Source organism: Agelaius tricolor, unplaced genomic scaffold, assembly GCF_023055355.1.
Source record: "Agelaius tricolor isolate 1412-34295 unplaced genomic scaffold, bAgeTri1.0.p SCAF_6, whole genome shotgun sequence".
Taxonomy (NCBI): Eukaryota; Metazoa; Chordata; class Aves; order Passeriformes; family Icteridae; genus Agelaius; species Agelaius tricolor.
Genome location: NW_027269266.1, coordinates 2,265,007 through 2,283,333, shown reverse-complemented (window position 1 = coordinate 2,283,333; position 18,327 = coordinate 2,265,007). Strand labels below are relative to the sequence as shown.

The 18,327-nt window shown below is 49.5% G+C and overlaps 1 protein-coding gene across 3 annotated transcripts in view; it reads left to right on the top strand.

The window, feature by feature from the left end:
- Positions 1-376: 376 nt before the first annotated feature.
- Positions 377-18,327, top strand: part of LOC139590783 (mitogen-activated protein kinase kinase kinase 3-like) — an 82,453-nt gene continuing 64,502 nt past the window's right edge. For all 3 annotated transcript variants that reach the window (XM_071428515.1, XM_071428516.1, XM_071428514.1), the window contains exon 1: positions 377-509. The gene's annotated coding sequence lies outside the window, so the exon portion shown is untranslated. The remainder of the gene's footprint in view (positions 510-18,327) is intronic.

Sequence of the window (18,327 nt, the reverse complement as noted above, 5' to 3'; positions counted from 1 at the left end):
AGCTGCCCCAGGAGTCGTAGTTGCCGCAGGGTTTCGGAGCTGCCCCGGGGTTTCGGAGCCGCCGCAGGGGTTTGAGTTGTCCCCGGGTTTCGGAGCCGCCGCAGGGGTTTGAGTTGTCCCCGAGTTTCGGAGCCGCCGCGGGGGTCGGAGTTGCCCCAGGATTTGAGAGCTGCCCCCGGGTTTCGGAGCCGCCGCAGGGTCGGAGTTGCCCCAGGGTTTCCGAGCTGCCCCGGGGCGCGGAGCCCCGAGTGTCGCCCCCCAGCGGCGGGGCAGGGCCGGCCCCGCTCGCTCGGTCGGTGGCTGGCGGGGCCGGTCCGCCCCCGTCCCCGTGCCCGTCCCATTGGCCGCGGCGGCTCCGCGCGTCACCGCTTCCTCCCGCTTTTGTGCGCCGCCCCAGCCGAGCTCCAGCCGAGCGGTGCCGAGCCGAGCTGAGCTGTTCGGAGCCGCGCCAGCCGCTGGGACCCGACGTGGTGACACCAGCCCTGCATGTCCCTCCGCGGGTGACCCCGGTAAGTCCGTCCGTCCGTCCGTCCGTCCTCAGCCCCCCTTTCCGCGGGCGCTGGCTCCGAGCCTCCGTGAATAGTTTCGTTCTTTTAATTATTTTACTGTCTGCAGCGGCGACCGAGAGTTTTGCAGCCGGGTCTGGCTTCCGTGGGTTTTTCTTCCTTCCTTTCTAGTCTAGCCAAGTGGGAGCTCGTCCCTGCGGCTGTGTTTGGGGAGCCGTGGGGGGGTCCCCAAGGGTGCTCCCCAGCACGGCTTGCCGTGTCCGTGGCTGCGGAGCGGATTGAAGGACTGCACTTCCCCGGGGCTCCCCGCACACCCCCGCCTTGAGCTGCTGCTCTCGGGTCGCTGTTTTCCCCGGGTTGTCGCCTGGGTGCCTGTCCCAGCTGCAGCTGCTGACAGCGAGCGGCCGGGATTAGACTCCAGTACCCGTTTTGGGATGCACTGGCGTCTGCAGCCAGCGGTTTCGGGATGTGGTCACTTGGGTGCTCCCTGGAAAGCATCCAGGGAGGTGCGGGGGTTCTTGGCCACCCCTCACTCTCCTGCAGAGCTCTCCCTGCACCGTCCGTCCGGAGCGGTGAGGATGGGATGAGCGCGGGGAGGAAGGCTCCCCGAAGCCCGTCCCCGCGTGGTGCGAGCGGCCGGCGGAGCTGGGAGAGCTGGATTTCTGGGAGAGCTGGATTTCTGGGAAAGCTGGATTTCTGGGAGAGCTGGATTTCTGGGAAAGCTGGATTTCCACCTGGACGGAGCGAGCCGCTGCCGTGGGGCTGTGCCACGAGCCGGGATGATGCTCAGGAAGGATTTGTGCTGCCAAACCCCTGCCCTGCGCGGCTGTGCGGGAGGAGCGGAGCAGAGGTGGGAGCCGGGGAGCAGCTGGGCAGGTCCTGCACGGTGGCCAAGTACGGCTCTTGCTGGCCCTGACACAGCCCGGAGAGAGGCTTCTCCCTCGGCTGCTGCCTTTATCCTCCTCTTCAATTCCTGTCTTGTAATCCAGTAGTTTTTGGGAATGGACCTGGTCCTGGTTCGGGGAAGGTTCTTGCATGTGTTGCTGGTGCATGAGCCAAAACCACCTGGCTCACTTGGGATTTGGAGGCTTGGGAATTCTGCAGGGCTTAAGTGATCCCAGGGTCAAGCTATTTCACTTCTTTGGTGAGAGTGAATGGTTGGGGGGAATTTCTTTCTGTGACACCTTCTGGATTTATTTGCAGTCTGGTATGTGCAGTTTGACGTAGTTCCATGCAGGATTTGTGCATGGAGTGCAGCTTTTGGAAGCAGCTCCTCAGGTGTGCATGAGATCAGTTGCATTTGGGGCTTTGTTCTGCCTGTGTCAGATGGTCCAATTTCCAGAACCCCTAATTTGACATGAATTATAAACAGGGATTCAAGGTTTGCCAGGGCTCCTGCTGATCAGAGCAGACCTCCACAGCCGGGCACAGCCTTTGCCCTGGGAAGGTTTTGCAGCTTGTAAAAGCTCCTCTGTTGAGGCAGGACGTGAGGCTGGATGGGCTGCCAGCCTGGTGGGATGTGGATGTAAAGGACCTTTTATACCTTCCTCGTGTGAACGCGTTTTGGTGCCGCAGTTTTTTCCACGGCTCCTTAATCTCCACCAGAAACCCGCAGCTCTGCCATGTCAACGTGTGCTGATGGGCAATGCATTTATTTTTTTGGAGGCTGTCAGAGCCTGTGAGGGAAGTGTTCTCACACAGAGAGACGTGGTCTGGATTTTCACCCAGATGAAGCGACTCCGTCGCGAAAAGCCAGCGCCTGCGGCAGCCAGAGGAGCAGCTCCGTCCTGTCCGGAACGTTCCTGCTGCTCCCCGATGCTTCGTGATTTTCTCCTGCAGCTTGGACTCGATGCTCTGTGAATTTTCCCCGTTGGGAAGACGCCTGGTGAGGCTGCCATGGTGTGTCTGGCTCCCTGGCAGAGCCGTGGGATGGAGTGTGCTGCTGCAGCATGGAAAGTGATGTGCTTCCAGGCCTGCTCTCCCAGATGGACGTGGGAACGAGAGCGAGGGCTGGCAGGATCCTCTCTGCTGGTGGATCTGGCCCTGCTGTTGGAGACCTGCTGGTCGAGGCTGGAGGGAAGTGAGTCAGGCTTTGCTGTAAGAAGGGATATCTTTTATTAGACTGCTTGGGGAAGGCAGGCTGGCTTTGGAGTGCACGTAGAAGAAAAGAGGCAGTGATTGCTTGGAGTCTGCCTTGGCTCTCCAGACTGAAGGAACCATCTGAAAGAAAATGAAGGAAAAAAAAAAAATCTTAACTCCAGTTTAACCTGTGCAGTTCATCTGGCCTAAGGAAGCACATTTCATGCCTCTGCAAATCTCTGGGCTCCTTAGATCCTGAGATGCAGCACAGCACAGGGACATGCTTGCCACCTGCCAGCCCTTCACAGGAGGTGGCCGAACATTTTCCAGGCTGGCTCCTACAGCGAGGAGCTGTGGGAGACAGGGATGGTGCTCACTGATGCCTGACGATGGCAGGAGCCTGCTGGGCTCAGTCCCTTCCACTCCTCTCTTTGCACAGGGCACAGGCCAAGCACAGAAATGTGCAGAATGTCAGCTGTGCACTGGGGAGATGGAAAATGCAGTGTGGAGCCATAAGAAGTGGAATATGGATTTAAATATTTTTATTATTTCCCCAGGCAGGGGGGAAAAGCTATAGATGGCCCACTGATACTGAACCTGGCAGGTTCACCTTCAGTCCCCAGGCTTTATTTATTTAGATATTTAACCTCCACAAGGGGAAATTGGTGACCAAATGTTTTTGGTGAGTCCCTCCAAGGAGCAGGTCCCCTTTCCCACAGGCCAGGGCAGTTCAGCATTTCTTTCTGGCACCTTTTCTGCCTTTCCTGAGTGCAGTGTAAGATGCAGAGGTGGTGAATGTCATCTCAGTTGTGCCTGAACCATGCTGTCTCTGCAGGCTGGCCCCTATCCCATGTGGCATGAGCCTTCATCTGATGTGGTCAGTGCTGTGGTGAGCCTCAGACAGGCAAGATAAGGGCTTTTCTGTCTGTGAAGGTGCAGGTGAGCATGCAGGAGTGTGGATATGGGGGCATTTCTGTTTGTTTTCTGTCTGTCCCTGCAGTTCTGATCTGCTCTAGCCAAGTAATTTTCCTGTTAGTCACTGAAATGCTGCTGGTGCCCAAATCAAAAGGGTGGTCAGGCATTGGCACAGGCTGCCCAGGGAAGTGGTGGAATCACCATCCCTGGAAGTGTTCAAAAACAGTGTGGATGTAGCACTTGGGGACATGGCTTAGAGGTGGACTTGGCAGTGCTGAGTTAATGATTGGACTCAATGATATCAGAGGTCTTTTCCTGCCTTAACGATTCTATGATCCAACCAGTCTGTCTCAGTTCATCTTTAATGACACAAATTAAAAGCTGAGATCTCCTTTAAAAACCAGTGCCTTGCTCTTCAAAGGCCCTGGGGAGCTGTTCCCTGCAGCTGTTCCCCGTTGCATGGGCATGAGGGGCATGGGAAGAACACTCTAGAGGGGCTGCAGGCAGGGGGTACCTGGCTCCCTGCTTTGTTTTGGCAATGAGGATTTGTTCCAGGATCTTCCCCTGGAGCCACAGGGCTTGGCTGAGAGCAGGATGGGGGAAGAAGCAGCATCAGCCTGGCCCATGATGGGGACTCCTGCAGCTCTACACCCCTGTGTCTGTGACCAGGGATGGGGACACAGCATTGCGTGTCATCGCTGTGTCTGGTCTCAGGTGCCAGCTTCTGTTCCCAGGGCACTTGGAATGTCTGTGAAAGGAGCCCAGAGGGTTTGACCTGGGCTTTCTGAGTCATTTAGAGGTCAAAAGTGAAAGATACACCTGTACCCTCTAGAAGAGGGGGTTCAGCTCCCAAATGCCTTCCCCAAACACCTTTTTTCTATGCTGGAAGACCCTACCATAAATGTTAGTGGAGATGAAGTGGCTCAGACTTTAATGAGCATCTCTGGCTGGTTCTGCTCTCCTGAGTTAAACCCCAGGCCGGGCACCATTTTATGCAGAGCTGATTGTCACTTCTGCAAGAGCCTGTCTGCTTTTATCCTCTGCACTCTGGGACGTGCAGCCCAGGGAGAGAAGGAGCTGTAAGAGCAAGCAGTGAGCCGGGGTGGAGCTGAGCCAGGCTTGGCTCAGAAGCTGCCTGGGCCAAAGTCCGGCTGGCAGAGCGCGCCGTGCCCGGCGGCTCCAGCAGATCCTGGAAGGAGCTGGCCCAGCTCCTGCGTGGGCTGCTGTGCAAACAGCCTGTGCCCAGGCCAGCTCCTGCGGGCTGGGAGGACGGCTCAAGCCTTCAGGTGGCGATTAAACAGCAAATTGCTTGAAAAAAAACCAGCCCTGGGTGGGTGGATTAGAGGCGCTCTGCAATACTCGCCAGTGGCCAAGTGACAAAAAGTCATCTGATTGATAGCTGGGTGATTCAGATGGAGAGAAAGACTTTGTACCGTTGCTTTGGGAATGTAATTTGTGAGATAAGAAGTCTTTGTGATGGAGGTAGGAACGCCTTGAAGCCATCAGCGCTCTGTGGCCTCTGCTTTGAGTGCTCCTGTTTTGGCATTGTTATGTTTGTCTTGTCCACCTGCAAGTGTGTCCTGCACGGTGGCTTTCAGGTGCTCCCAAATCCCCAAGGAAATATTGAAAACTTTGCAGATGACTGTCCTTAGCACAGATATTGAGTGTAAGAGTGAGCCCTGTGTTGAACTGGTGCAGAGGGTCAGAGGAAGGTGCTGCTGCTTTGGCACATCTGATGAGGTCTGTCCTTGTTGAGGTTGTCCTTGTCCTGCAGTCCTGAAGTGGTCAGGACTGGGTGATCACTGTAGATCCCTTTCAATTGAACTGTTCCATTCCATGGATGTGCATGGAAGTCCCTTGTGATGAGCATGGTGGATTACCCAGGTTGCTCAGTACTTTTGTGCTGCAAACTTGTTCTGGGGGCTTTTGTACTGAGCAGAAGTCAAATCATCACAGTCTAGTTGTGAGCAGGAAATAATGCAATGCCATCCATGGTAAATAAGAGCCCAGAAGAATTTAGCAGATCCTAAATTCTTCACAGTCAGCTGTCTGCACGTTTTACTGTGTGAGGTGGCCACAGGGGGCTCTATCCCAAGCCATGAGGATTCTGCAGAAGGGTGGGGGGCACAAGGGTGATGGGCACATCTGGCTCTCACCAGCTCTTAATAACAGTGATATCTTGCCCAGATATAAATCAAGGGTTGGGGCATCCCCTGCACGGGGCAGTGATTTGATAAGGAAGGGTTGATTGAGGAGAAGGTGTGAGGGTGAGATTTGTTATCACAGGGCAGACAGGTGAAAGTGTATGCAGAAAAACTCTCTCAAATACTCTCTTCCTTTCAGCCTCTCTCCTCTTCCTCTCACTCAATGCCTGGGGAGTGCCCTGGGGAGAACTGTCCCTCTTTTGCAGGGTCAGTGCAGTGCCATTGCAGAGGGCAGCTGTTATCTACACTGTTATCTACACTGTTATCTACACTGTTATCTACAGCTGGCTGATGCAGATGGGGGCTGATGATAGCGTTAGCCACAGAGGGATGATAACCCTGGAATCACCATGCTGTGGGAGTATGTGGCTGGGGGGGGGGACAGAGAGGTTTGGGAGTGGCAAGTGATGAATAATCATTACCTCAAATCAGAGATTTGGGCTTCCTTTTGTTGAGACTGACCTGTGCACTGGTGCAGTGTAGCATCCTTCAATTAACAGAGCAGGCTGGGAGAGTTTTCCTTGCTGGTGGAAAGTGTTCATACTGCAGGCTCAAAGCCTTCTGCTTCCCTTTCAGCACAAAACTGCAGCTTTGGTTTATTCTGCTGGAATCCTTCTGCTGATTTCCTCTTGGAGAGTGGCTTTTGGGAAACCTCAGCACCTCGTGGTTAATAAACCACTGCTTTGCTGCTCCTTGGTCTTAGTCCCTCAGTGCTGGTGCTAACAGAATAGCAAGAGTCATTAGAGAAATATGCAAGATATTCCAGTTATTTCTCTTTGGATGGTGCTGGTAGCAAGTAAAAGAGATAAACAGAGCTGTGCTTAGCTTATTACATCATTGGTTTTACTGAAAGGGTCAAGGTCCAGCTCTGGATGTTGTTGCAGGATGCATTTGAGCTGCTCCTGAGCTGAGCTGAGCTGTGCCAGAGGGAAAAGGTTTGGGAAAAGCATCATTTTAGTGCTCTCCCTGTGTTCCTTCTGAATGGTGCCCTGGTAGAGATCACGGTGGGACAAATCCTGCCAGGGTAATTTTCTTGACTTTGCACTGGAAAACTCTGCCCTTGGCTCCTGTTAAGGCCCAGGAGCTGTTCCTCCTCAGGCAGAGGCAGCCAAGGGAAGCCCTGCTGACATCTGCTGGGTGTTGGGGCTGGCAGGCACCATCAGGGCCCCTGGGTGGGGAATCACATGGCACAGAGTGGGCTCTGTCCTGCTCCTGTCCTCATCTTGCTGCTGGGATGGCTCCTGGTGGCTTTGCTGGCTGGATCTGCTGGCTGGGATGGCTTCCCTGGTGGCTCAGGCTGAGGTCTCCTTGCTCCTCTTGTGACATGGCTGAAATGAAGGATTTGAGGAGCCATGCCAGTTCTTGCCTATTTCTGTTTGGTTTGGGGGTGCTTGCTGAGACTCTCCACAGTGCCCTTCCTGAGCAGCTGAAATGTTCAAAGACATGCACATCACACCTGGCTGATGGCACAAAAAAAAAAGGGAGAAAATGTTTGTTTAATCGTTCCAATATTTCAGCAACTTCACCTCCAGCATTACAGGTGTGAATAAAATCTGGTGTGAGCCTTTAAGGGCTGAGGATGTGTTTTCACAATTGGCTTTTGGACTCAGCACAAAAGGTGCTGAAGACTGTGACTGTCTTCATCTCTGGATGAGAATGAGCTAGTTGTGGTCTTAGTCTGTGGCCAGGAAATCCTGTGCTGGAGAGCTTCCCTCTCAGGAGCCAGTGGGGCTGTCCCAGGGAGGTGGTGTGGTGCCCTGAGGTTTGGTGAGATGGAGCAAGGCTTCCTGTGCCTGGTTCATCATCACCTGGGAAGTTGGTTTGTCTTTCCCACCAGGTGTTGCCACAGAGGTGCAGTTTGGTGTCTCAGCCCTGTGGGAGCTTCCCAGGCTGTGGTTGCTGTGGGAGTCACCAGGAGCTGATGAAAGTGGGGAATGCTTGTGGAAGAGCATGGGGGGTGTTGAACAGGATCTCCCCTTGGTGCATGGGGATCTGACCACCTCCCTGACCCATCCTGGGCTGGATTTCCAAAACCTTGGACAGGTATGGCTGAAGGTCTCTGGGCTGCCCCACAGGACATCACCACCTTCATGGCCACGTTCAGGAGTGTGTCCCTGCAGGGGTGTCTCCAGCCCAAAGAGGATTCTTGCTAATCCCTGCTTCCCTCTCTTTCCTGCTTCCTCTCTGCCCGCTCCGAGTGTGGAGCACTGACAACAGCCCAGGGCAGGACCATGGGGGATCCTGGCTGCTGAAGGCTGTGCTAAATGCTTCCATGGGACACAATTTATGTCCCATGAAAGCTCCTGCAAGGTGCCTCGCTGCAGATCTCTGTTTTGGGGCTGTCTCTGATGTAATTTGTCAAGACAGGGGCTGCTCTTTGACTTACTGCTGCAGGTCTGCTTGGGGATGGATGACCAGTTGCTTACCTAGCATTACCAAAGCAACGAGTTGTTGCTTTCCATGACTCATGAAAATGCACTGTAGGCTCTCTTAAGAATGGCTGAGATCATTTTTTGGCTGGCTCTGGGCATCTGGTTTCCTTAGCAAATAGCAGTGGGGGTGGAGGGAGGGGGATTTCCAAACTCGTTTCTTTGTATGTGTGATCTGGTTTTTAGAGCTTGGCTCAGAAAGTGCTTCATTTAGAAAGGGAATAAAATGAAAAAAAAGGACCTGTAACTTCCATGTCTGTTTGGTTTTTGTAGCATGTTTCCTTTAGTCGTGGTTTGGTGTAAAAAGGGGAAAGGTGCTAATAATATTTCAGAGCTGTAGGCTGTGGTTCTCTTCTTAAATAAGCAAGGATAGAAACATGATAAGTGGTATTTTCCTTTTAGAGCAAATCTTTCTGGGGAAGGAGAAGGAGGTACAGAGGAAATTCTACAAACAAAACTGTAATTTCATTAATTTCATCTTTTTTTTTTTGGCCGTGTTTGCTCAAATTGGGGACTTTGATGCAGCAGAGCAGAGTCTTAGCAAGAGGTGTTTTAGTGTTTGGATAATCTGATTATTATTTAAAAAAATATTTATTTATTTATGTGTAGACCCTGGATTCACTTTCTGTGTTTTTCCTGTGTGGTTCAAAGGCAGCAGCACAGACATCCTTGAGAACCGAGTGCAGCAAGATAAACATTAACCAGAAGAGAATCAGAGCCCTGTGGCAGCTTCAGAGGGCAGGAGGTCCCCAGGTGCTCTGACACCTCTGCAGCAAGGTTGCAGCAGCCTCTGTGTAATCCTTCCCCAGCCCAGCCACTGTTTGCAGGCACCTGAGAGCAGACAGAGAGAAGGGAGGGGAAATCCTGGGCAGGCAGAATTGTTTGGGGAGGGAGATTTGTGGTGCTGTGGGTTTGGTGTGCCCATCCTTTGCAGGGCTGGCAGGAATAAAACAACAGCCTGTTGCATATTCATACATCTCATACATGATGCATAAATTCCATTCAAACACAGGATTCTGTCTGCTCAGTGTCAACTTCTTCCTCTTAATCCTAACGGTGTCATCCTATCTGAGTGAGGCAGGAAGAAGTTAATTTCTCCTGATAATGGGGCAAAAAATTCTCTTTCTCTGAAAGATTCAGGTGTCCTGTGGCTGCTATCTCAGTGTGAGTCCTCTCTTTAGAAAAAAAGCATCCTACATAACATAGTTTCTATTTTAACATTTTGTTATAACCTATATTTAATATAACTGTATTTTATAACTACATTTAACACACTTACATAAGAGAATCAATACAGCATTATATTCTAACACAACACATATAATATTCATTTTAACATTTGCCAAAAGCCAATCATAAAATATGCATTTTTCACACTTCCCAAGCCCAGCCACTGTCTGCAGACACCTGAGAGCAGACAGAGAGAAGGGAGGGGAAATCCTGGGCAGGCAGAATTGTTTGGGGAGGGAGATTTGTGGTGCTGTGGGTTTGGTGTGCCCATCCTTTGCAGGGCTGGCAGGAGCCAGGGTTTGGTGTGTTCCACGGTGGCCAGTTCAGGAATTGGATAGCTGTGAACCAGCCTCCAGTGCTGGGCATGGTCAGTGCTGGATCTTGGCTGGGGTTGGTTCTGCAGCCAGGGCAGGCAGAAGGGTGTCCTGGTATGCTGAGGGCTGGAGCTGCAGATCTGTGCTGGGAGCAGCAGCAGCTCCATGGCCCGGCCCTGGGCCAGGGCTGAGCAGGAACAATGTGACTGAACAGGTTTGGGCTCCTTCCCCTGGAGCTGGGCTGAGCAATGCAGGAACCCAGAGCTGTGCCAGGAGCTCCCCTTGCTGTGAAAAACGCCAATCACTTGCTTTTAAAATTTTAGAATTTTAATAGTAATAAAATGGCTATAAAAATAGTAATATAATTAGAGTAATAATAATTTGGGCAGTTTGGATTAGGACAATACGAGACAACAGAAACAAAGAGTTACTGATGTCTGGGTACCTTTTCTGGGCAGTACAAGCCTGAAAAAGGACCCAGGTTAACAGAGGATTAACCCTTAAAAGCAACAGCCTGTGGTACATTCATACATCTCATACATGATGCATAAATTCCATTCAAACACAGGATTCTGTCTGGGCAGTGTCAGCCTCTTCCTCATAATCCTGATGGTGTCATCCTGCCCGAGTGAGGTGGGAAGAAGTTGGTTTCTCCTGATAATGGGGCAATAAATTCTCTTTCTCTGAAAGATTCAGGTGTCCTGTGGCTGCTGTCTCAGTGTGAGTCCTTTCTTTAAAAAAACTTATCCTACATAGCATAGTTTCTATTTTAACCTTATGTTATAGCCTAAAACTCTATTTAACACACTAATAGAATTAATACAGCATCACTTTCTAACACAACAGATAGAATATTCATTTTAATATTTGCAAAAAGCCAATCATAAAATGCACATTTTTCACACTTGCTCTGAGCTTCCCTTGCTCTGTGCCCAGCGAGCAGGAGGAGCTTCCCTGCTGCTGTCTCTGTGAAAAGCTGACCAAAAGCAAAGCCCTGGAGCTGGAGGAATGGGAAGCTGAGCTCCAGGGAGGTGATGGAGCCACCCAGGGCTTGGCTCAGGGCTGTGCCAGGAGCTGCTGGGAGCTCCACAACTGCTCAGGCCCCTCGTGTTCTCCTCCACCTATGGATTTCTCTGCATCTTTGCCAGTTAGTTTGGAGAGAATGGATAAAAACCCCTGATTTAACCAGTGTAGTGTAGTCTTTACCCTCTTTTTTTCCATGGATATTTAATGTATTTATTTATTTATATGCATGTATTTAATGCATGGCCTAGCACGCCACCGATCTTCTAGCTCTTAATTGTTTTGTTCCATGCAAAAATAGGAAATAAAAGTGACCTGAGGTCTTCTGCTCTCTGTGGTGCTCCTGAGTATTTGAACACGTGGCCAAAGTTGATTTTTCTGAGCTGGTGGGCAGCTGCAGCCCAGGTGCCTGTAGTGCCATGGTGATGCTGGCCCAGGCTCAGCAAGACCATGGGATGAGCTCTGTGAGATCCAGCCCAGGCTTTTTCAGAAGGTCAGGTCCTTATTGATAGACTTTATTTATAGGTAAATTTCTGCTGTGCAAGATCCACCAGCAGCTGTGACCCTGGTGGTTTTGGTGAGCAGGGAATGCCAGCAGGTGAGCTGGCATAGCTGAATTTCCCCTGCTTGATGCTGGATGAAACAAGTGGGAACAAATTTTGGAAAGACAATTCTGCTGTATTATTATTTTATTGTTTTTTTAAACTGCTGTGCCTTGGCATTGTCCCCCAGTGCATAATGTTCTTTTGACTAGGAAAGCCAGTATCAGGGTACCCCAAAGGGGCTGCTTAATTTCTAGGCAGGTGTTGCTATGAAAGCTGTATTTTTTTGATCTCTAACTTACAGATGGGAATGTTGAAGGAACCCACCTCTCCCCAAAATTAAGTCATTCCCTGTCCAGTCTAACATTTCCAGTGTATAGTGTTGGTGAAAAGGAATTTTGGATCACATTCTTTCCTCCAAAAAAATACAGATGTATTTCTTTTAAAGCAGATTTTTCTATTCCTTCATGTTGGAGCATTTCAGACATGACTTACACTTCTTCAGCTTTTGACATCTGCAAATACTTCTTTTTAACAAAAAAAAAAAAAGGGGAAGTGTGGATTCTGATGTAATCATGTGACTCCAGGAACAAGGTTCTTATGAAAAACACAGAATCCTGTGAGAATTTGCAATGCTCAGGGTTATCCCATTGTTCAGCAGAAAATGAAGCAAAACCTTCTACTCCCAGCTGCCCCATCCCTTGGTGTCCATCTTGTTGCAAGAGATATTTAGGCTGTGTGGTTTTTGGTGGGTTTTTTGGCTTTTTTGTTTGGTTTTTTGGTTTTTTTGGGGGTTTTTTGGGTTTTTTGTTGTTGTTTTTTGTGGTTTTTGTTGTGTTTTTTTTTTTTTTAATGGTGTGGGGTTTTTAATTTTTTTTTTTAAATGGTCTTTTTTATGGTTTATGTAGTGAAATATTTTTCTCCTTGCATGGTGAAATTCACAGATCTGTGGCCTTGAGGCTCTCAGGTGCTCCCTGGGTTGTGTCTCTTGTGGAAGCCTTGCACTCTTCAGGCATTTTAAAACCAAGACAGAGCCTTGCTGCTGTTGTGGCATGAATCAATGCCAATGGAAATTGCCATGCAAACCTAAAGACCTAAGCTGCATTGGAGACTCTTCTCCCCAAACCCTTTGGTTCCTTGCATTTCCCTTTCTGGGGTGGTTGGGGCTTTTTGAGCTTTTTTCTGTCAAAGAGGCTTGACCTGGATGTTTGCTGTCTGTGCTCTTGCCAACCTGCCTTTTGCAAAAGTAAAGGAGGTGCCTTTCCATCTTGGACAGGAGCAGGCTTGGGAGCTCAGAGCAGTGTTCTGATAGCACAAAAATGAGGTTCCTGTGCTGCTCCTGGCTGTGGGACAGGAATTGGGGGACTTGCTTGGGTGCCCCAGAGCTTGCTGAAGGTGAAAACCAGGCTCATGCAAGTCCTCTCTTGTGTAAGTTCCCTTGGGTAAGCCCTGTTAGCTGTCTCTGGAAGTATTCAAAACCTGCCTGGACGTGCAACCTGCTCCAGGTGAGCCTCCCTCAGCACTGGGAGATCTCCAGAGCTCCCTTCCCACCAGAGCCATTCTGGGATTCTGTGAACATCTGGAAAACAAAACATCTTCAGAGGGCAACTCTCCCACCACAGGCAGGCAGAGCCAGCGTGTTCCTCTACAGCTTGGGAGATATTTGTCCTGTGACTAAGCAGAAAAGAGATGGAAAAAGTCCTGTTAGATCATCCCATCCACCTCCCTGCTGGCGAGCAGCTTTTCTCCCTGGTGTGGATTTATTAACAGGGGAGACAGGAGGGGTTTGCTCAGGCACTGAGGAGGAGCAGCAGGTGAGAGAGAAACTCTGCACACAGGTGACTCAACCTGCACAGTTGCAATTGTTGCTTGCAGCCATAGGATTTTGTAGTAAAAGGGCCAAAACCTCTCAACTTGACATTCTTGGCGTGGTTGGAGCCTTCTCCTTAACTTGCTGTCAGTTTGTGCAGGCATGAGCTTGTCTTTTTATAGCATTCTAGGAATAAGCTAATTTTACTTGATATTTATGATGGAGTAGGTGGCTTGAAAACTAATAATACTAAAGGGGGGAAAAAATAGAAGCCTTTTGGAAAGGAGAGGTCAGCCAGCTGGACCTCTGCACAGCTGGCCTGGGCTCTGCTGGCCATGATCTACAGGAAAGGCTCCCAGAGGAGATGTCAGGGAGGTGCAGGTGGAAATGCTATTGCCATGACAAACAGAGCAGTGCTGGAGTGTCAGGCCAGAGCTTGGGGACCATCAGCACTGCTTGGTTTGTTACTGCTTAGTAACCACAGCACGGTGAACGTGGGTTGGATTTCATTTCTCAGTCCCCAAATGCAGCTCAGAGCACTGGGGTTGGAATTGCTGAGTGTGGAGAGCAAAGGGACAAATTCTGACCAGGGAAGAACTGGAGCATGTGCTCCTGTAGGGAATGGGAGCAGGAATTTCCTATCCAGGCATGTGCTGAGCTGCCTTCTCCTACTGAGGCTGTGTTGGTTTGTGCACTAAGGATCACTTTGCTGGCTCCAGAGGTCAACACCAGTGTGGGATCAATATTTAGGGTTAAGGATGAGCACTGTTCTGTCCTGCTGGTGAGCAGCCAACCTTCCTCTGCACCTGTGACATCTTTTTGCTGGTGGTGGCACTTGGTTGGGCAGCAGGGGCTGTTCTGCAGATCCATTTCCTGACATCATGGTACATTTTGTGTGGGTTTTGGGAGTGTTATGGGACATCTCTTGGCTGAGCAGTTGCTCTGTTGCAGGGGGAGAAGCTCTCCCAGATCCATGGAGGGTGTTTCATGGTACAGGCAGTGTCCCTGGCACCACTGGTCTTTCTCTTGGCTTGTCCTATGGAAGTGACAGTATCACAGATGACGTTTTCCAGGAAAACTTCCAGCACTTGTAAAGAGCTCTGACATGGGCTTTGCCTCCCTTCCCTCCTCCACCAGACATCTCCCAGGGAGGAGGGAGCTGGAGCAGGGCACAGTGCACACAGGGAACAAATCTGCCTTATTATTATTTAATTTAGAGAGAACTTGGCCTAAAGATGTAAAAAGGAATTGCAAGCACTGTCTGGACACCACCTCTGCTCATCAATTAGCAGCATTAAACTCTCAGCAGGGAGGATTAATTAGAAAACTGAAATCTTTCTATCATGACAGCCTTCTGGTTTGCATTGAAATGCAGCCAGAGGACTGGAAAGGCTTCTGTATTTTGTTTTGATACACAGGCATATGTTTCTTTCCATCCTGGAAATTAATTCTGTCTGTCTGTAACGGAGCCGTGGGAATCAATATTGAGCTGAGCTGTGTTTCTCCAGAGCTTTCTTCTAAAAGGAGTTGACTGCTTCCCCACTGTGCCTAATAAGTGACCTGATTTTGGAGCAGCTGCTCTGCCAGTTCAGAGGTGTTGTACAGCTGCCTTGATGGCTCATGGTCTCTCAGGGGTGATGGGCTTCTCTTCTCTGAAAGTCTCCAGGTCAGACTTTCTCTGAGCTGGACAAAATGCCCACATTTGTGACTTTCCATTGCTCCACACCAGGCTGGACGTGGTAGGAGAGGAAATTACTCATCCCACTGCCTCCCCTGCAGACTGCTCTTGGCCTTGGTGAGCTGTCATGCTCTGTCTCGAGTTCTGCAATGCCCTGAGCTGGGTTTAGAGGCAAACCCCCCTTTTCCTCAGTGTCATCATCTTTCCTTCCCTCCACCAGGCTTGGGGAATGAAGCAGGGGGAAGCAGGAAGCTGCTGCCTTGCACTGGGGAAGCAGCTCACTCTTGGGTGATGGCACAGCTTGGGCAACCCTTCTAGAGAAGAGGCTGCCTTGTGTGCACTGCAGCAAGCAAGGGCTGTGCTCAGGCTCTGCACAACCACAGCTTTGGGAAAACTGGTGGGGAAGGGCTGGCAGGAGAGGCAGGGCAGACCTGGGAGGCCCTGAGGGCTCTGGGCTTTGGGCAGTGTGTGTGCTCTGCAGGCTGTAAGGTTCTGTGAGCCCATGGCTGGCTGCTCACAGTCTGGTTCCTCCTCTGTTGGTGGCTCATTTTTTACTGTGAAGGCAAGGGCACTTGAGTTCATGTGATACTGCAAGTCCAGAGGACAAGGAGAACAAAGCCTCTGTGGAAGCTGCCCCACGTGCTTGTTTCATAACCCCATCACCACCTCACTGATGGCAGGCACAAGCCAGCAGCTCATGGGGGCAGCTGAGATCTGGGGCAGAAACCTGCTCCTTCTGCCCAAAACCACAGCTGGTAGCTCATGGAGGCAGCTCAGTCTTGGGGCTGTGCAGAATCCTGCTCCTTCTGCCCAAAACCACAGCTGGCTCTTAATCTTTGCTTGCCACTGAGCCCTCACTGAGCTCTGCCTTCTCCCACTGGAGAGGTCTCAATCCAGAGCTGCATGGCTGAACCACCTCCCCTCCAGCAACTGGTGGAGATGAACCAATTTGCAGACAGCCTGATTACACCCCAAAGCCCACCTCAGCCCCTCTGTGCCCAAATCCAAGTTTTCAAATTGGGCACTGAAGTGACCAAGTCCAAAGGATCCTCACCTCTCCAGATGAGGCTGAGCCAGGATTATTCACACACACAGCCCTGCCTGTGAGGATGAAGATCTGCAGCTGGGGGAGAGCACTGTCCTGCATCATTTTCCCTTCCACAGGGCAAAACCCTGTGCTCAGACAGCTCTCTGTGTATTTATGAATCAGAGGGAAACCCTGATGCCAGCTGCACCTACAGAAACCCTCTGATGCCAATGAACATTCCCCTCTAAGTGAACACTTAGAACATGTGAAGAGTTGCACGAGCAAGGAGAGGACCTGCCAAAATGTGTGGTGGCTGTTGGGGTCCTGATCTCCCCATGTGGTGTCGTGGTTGTGCTTCTTGCCCACAGAGAAGGAGCAAATCAACCAGGTGGCTGCTGAGAGAGCAGAGAGTGGTCAATTATTCCTGAGCCCTGGGCTTTGCAGTCGATCAGAAAGTCTGGCTGGGATCAATAAAAGCCAGGCAGGCTGCAGGGGAGGCTGTGCTCGTTAAAGAGAAGCTGTGCAGGGGGATGGCTGCCAGGGACTATTGATCCCTGCAGGCTGGGGGGAAATGCTGCATTTCTAAAAGGCTCCTGGCATGGCCAGGTGTGTTCTCCATCCTCTGTGCAAGGCAGGGAAAGTGGGTCAGACATGAGCTGGGGTGAGGGTGGGAGTTGGCAGAGAACCTTCAAAGCCCTGGTCCTGCCATGATGCCATGCCAAGGCCATGGGATGGATCTCCTGTCACATTCACATTCTCTGATAGAATCCTTTCACCCAGGATTTTTCTCCTGGGAAGCTGAGAAGCCTCAGAGAAAAGGAAAACAATTCTTATCTCATTTGCTTCTCCTCTGTCTTGCTCATGTGGAATGTGTTTGGAGATTGTTTACCCACAGGTGATTGTTTCATTGGATTCTGCTGGGAGTTGTTTTCACTCTTTGGCCAATCAGGGCCAAGCTGTCTCAGGACTCTGGAAAGAGTCAGGAGTTTTCATTGTTATCTTTTTAGCCTTCTGTAAGTATCCTTTCTGTAAGTATCCTTTATCCTATCCTTCCTATCTTCTTTTTAGCTTTCTGTAAGTATCCTGAAAGGATACCTACAGAAGGCTAAAAAGATAATAATGAAATATATATATATATAGTATATATTATAGTATGACTATATATAGGGGGATACAGTATGGGTAAATGAAGGTGGCATAGAATGTAATCTCATCCCCTAAAGAGCTGCAGTTGAGCCAATTACTGAAGATTAGGAGCAGGCCTGATGTTAACAGGCCACAGCTGTAGCCAATAATTAGAGTGTTATAAAAGAGTGGATGGGTGGGAGCTGGAGTCAATTGGCTGCTGTGGGGATAAGGAAGAGTCAGTGCCTGGAGGAGCTGCCTACAAGAAACATCAAGGAGGTATGAAACTCTGGCAATGTGGAACCTCTGCAATGTAATGACACTAGAACTCTTGCAATATATGTGACAATAACTATATATTTAAAGTATGTATATTTATAGTATATGCTATAGTATAGTATTCTTTAATATAATATAGTATCATAAAATAATAAATTAGCCTTCTGAGAACATGGAGTCAGATTCATCCTTCCTTCCTGCCATGGGGCACCCCACAAATACAATAATCACCCTCCTTCCTAGTCCAGAGCTTGGTCACTTAGTGTTAAAATTGCTGTTGGAGCAAATGGATCAGCCATGAGATTAGTTATGCTTTTGATACCTGTTGGAACTTAGGGCATAGGGAATATTTCTCAGTTTTTTTTGATAAGTCTTGATTTTTAAGAAAACATTGCTTTTAGCTTTGTTTATGGAGAGGGCTTCTAAGGCTTTGAGATGAATTGGAATTTATAATAGTATAGTTTATTACAGGGTGAACAATTTAGAGTTTTGGGTTTTTAGTATGGAAGTAGAAGACAAAATGGAAGATTTTGGGCATTTTGTTTTTTTTTTCCTTTTTTATCTACTCTATTTTCTGTTGTGTTAGTGGTATAGAATGATTAGTTGAGGAGAGCTGCAATGTAGATGTTGAATGATAAAGAAATAATTAGCTATTGGTCGAAAAGTACAAGTGAAGTATGTTTTAAAAGTTAATTGGACAAAACAACTGTAAAAGACCTCGGAATCCCAGTCCCTGGTGCAGATTCCAGCTCTCAGGCCAGGCTCCCCTGGCACAACCTTGGCTTTGCAGCTCTCTGGGGTAAAGCTCCATTCATGGGCTCTTTGTTTCTGATACCACATGATTTTCTCCCAATTGCTTTTCCCAAGGAAAGAAAATTTTTTTCTGAGACAAACACTTTTCTGATGGCTTATTTCACTTGAAGGTTTTACTATCTATTCCTCCTTTTTGGTTTCTGCTCCTTCTCCTTCCTGTATTTCCCAGTAACATGGAAGAGGCCTGAAGCTTCACTTTTCCAGATACACAGTTTTGCTTTAATTTCCCTCCGACAAAATCTTTGGTCATTTGAGGAGAAATACAAAAATAAGGCAATGAAAACCTGCAGGAGGAAGAAATGACAACATTCTTCTGCATTGGTTTTTATATTATATGTAGAAATACCTTCCCT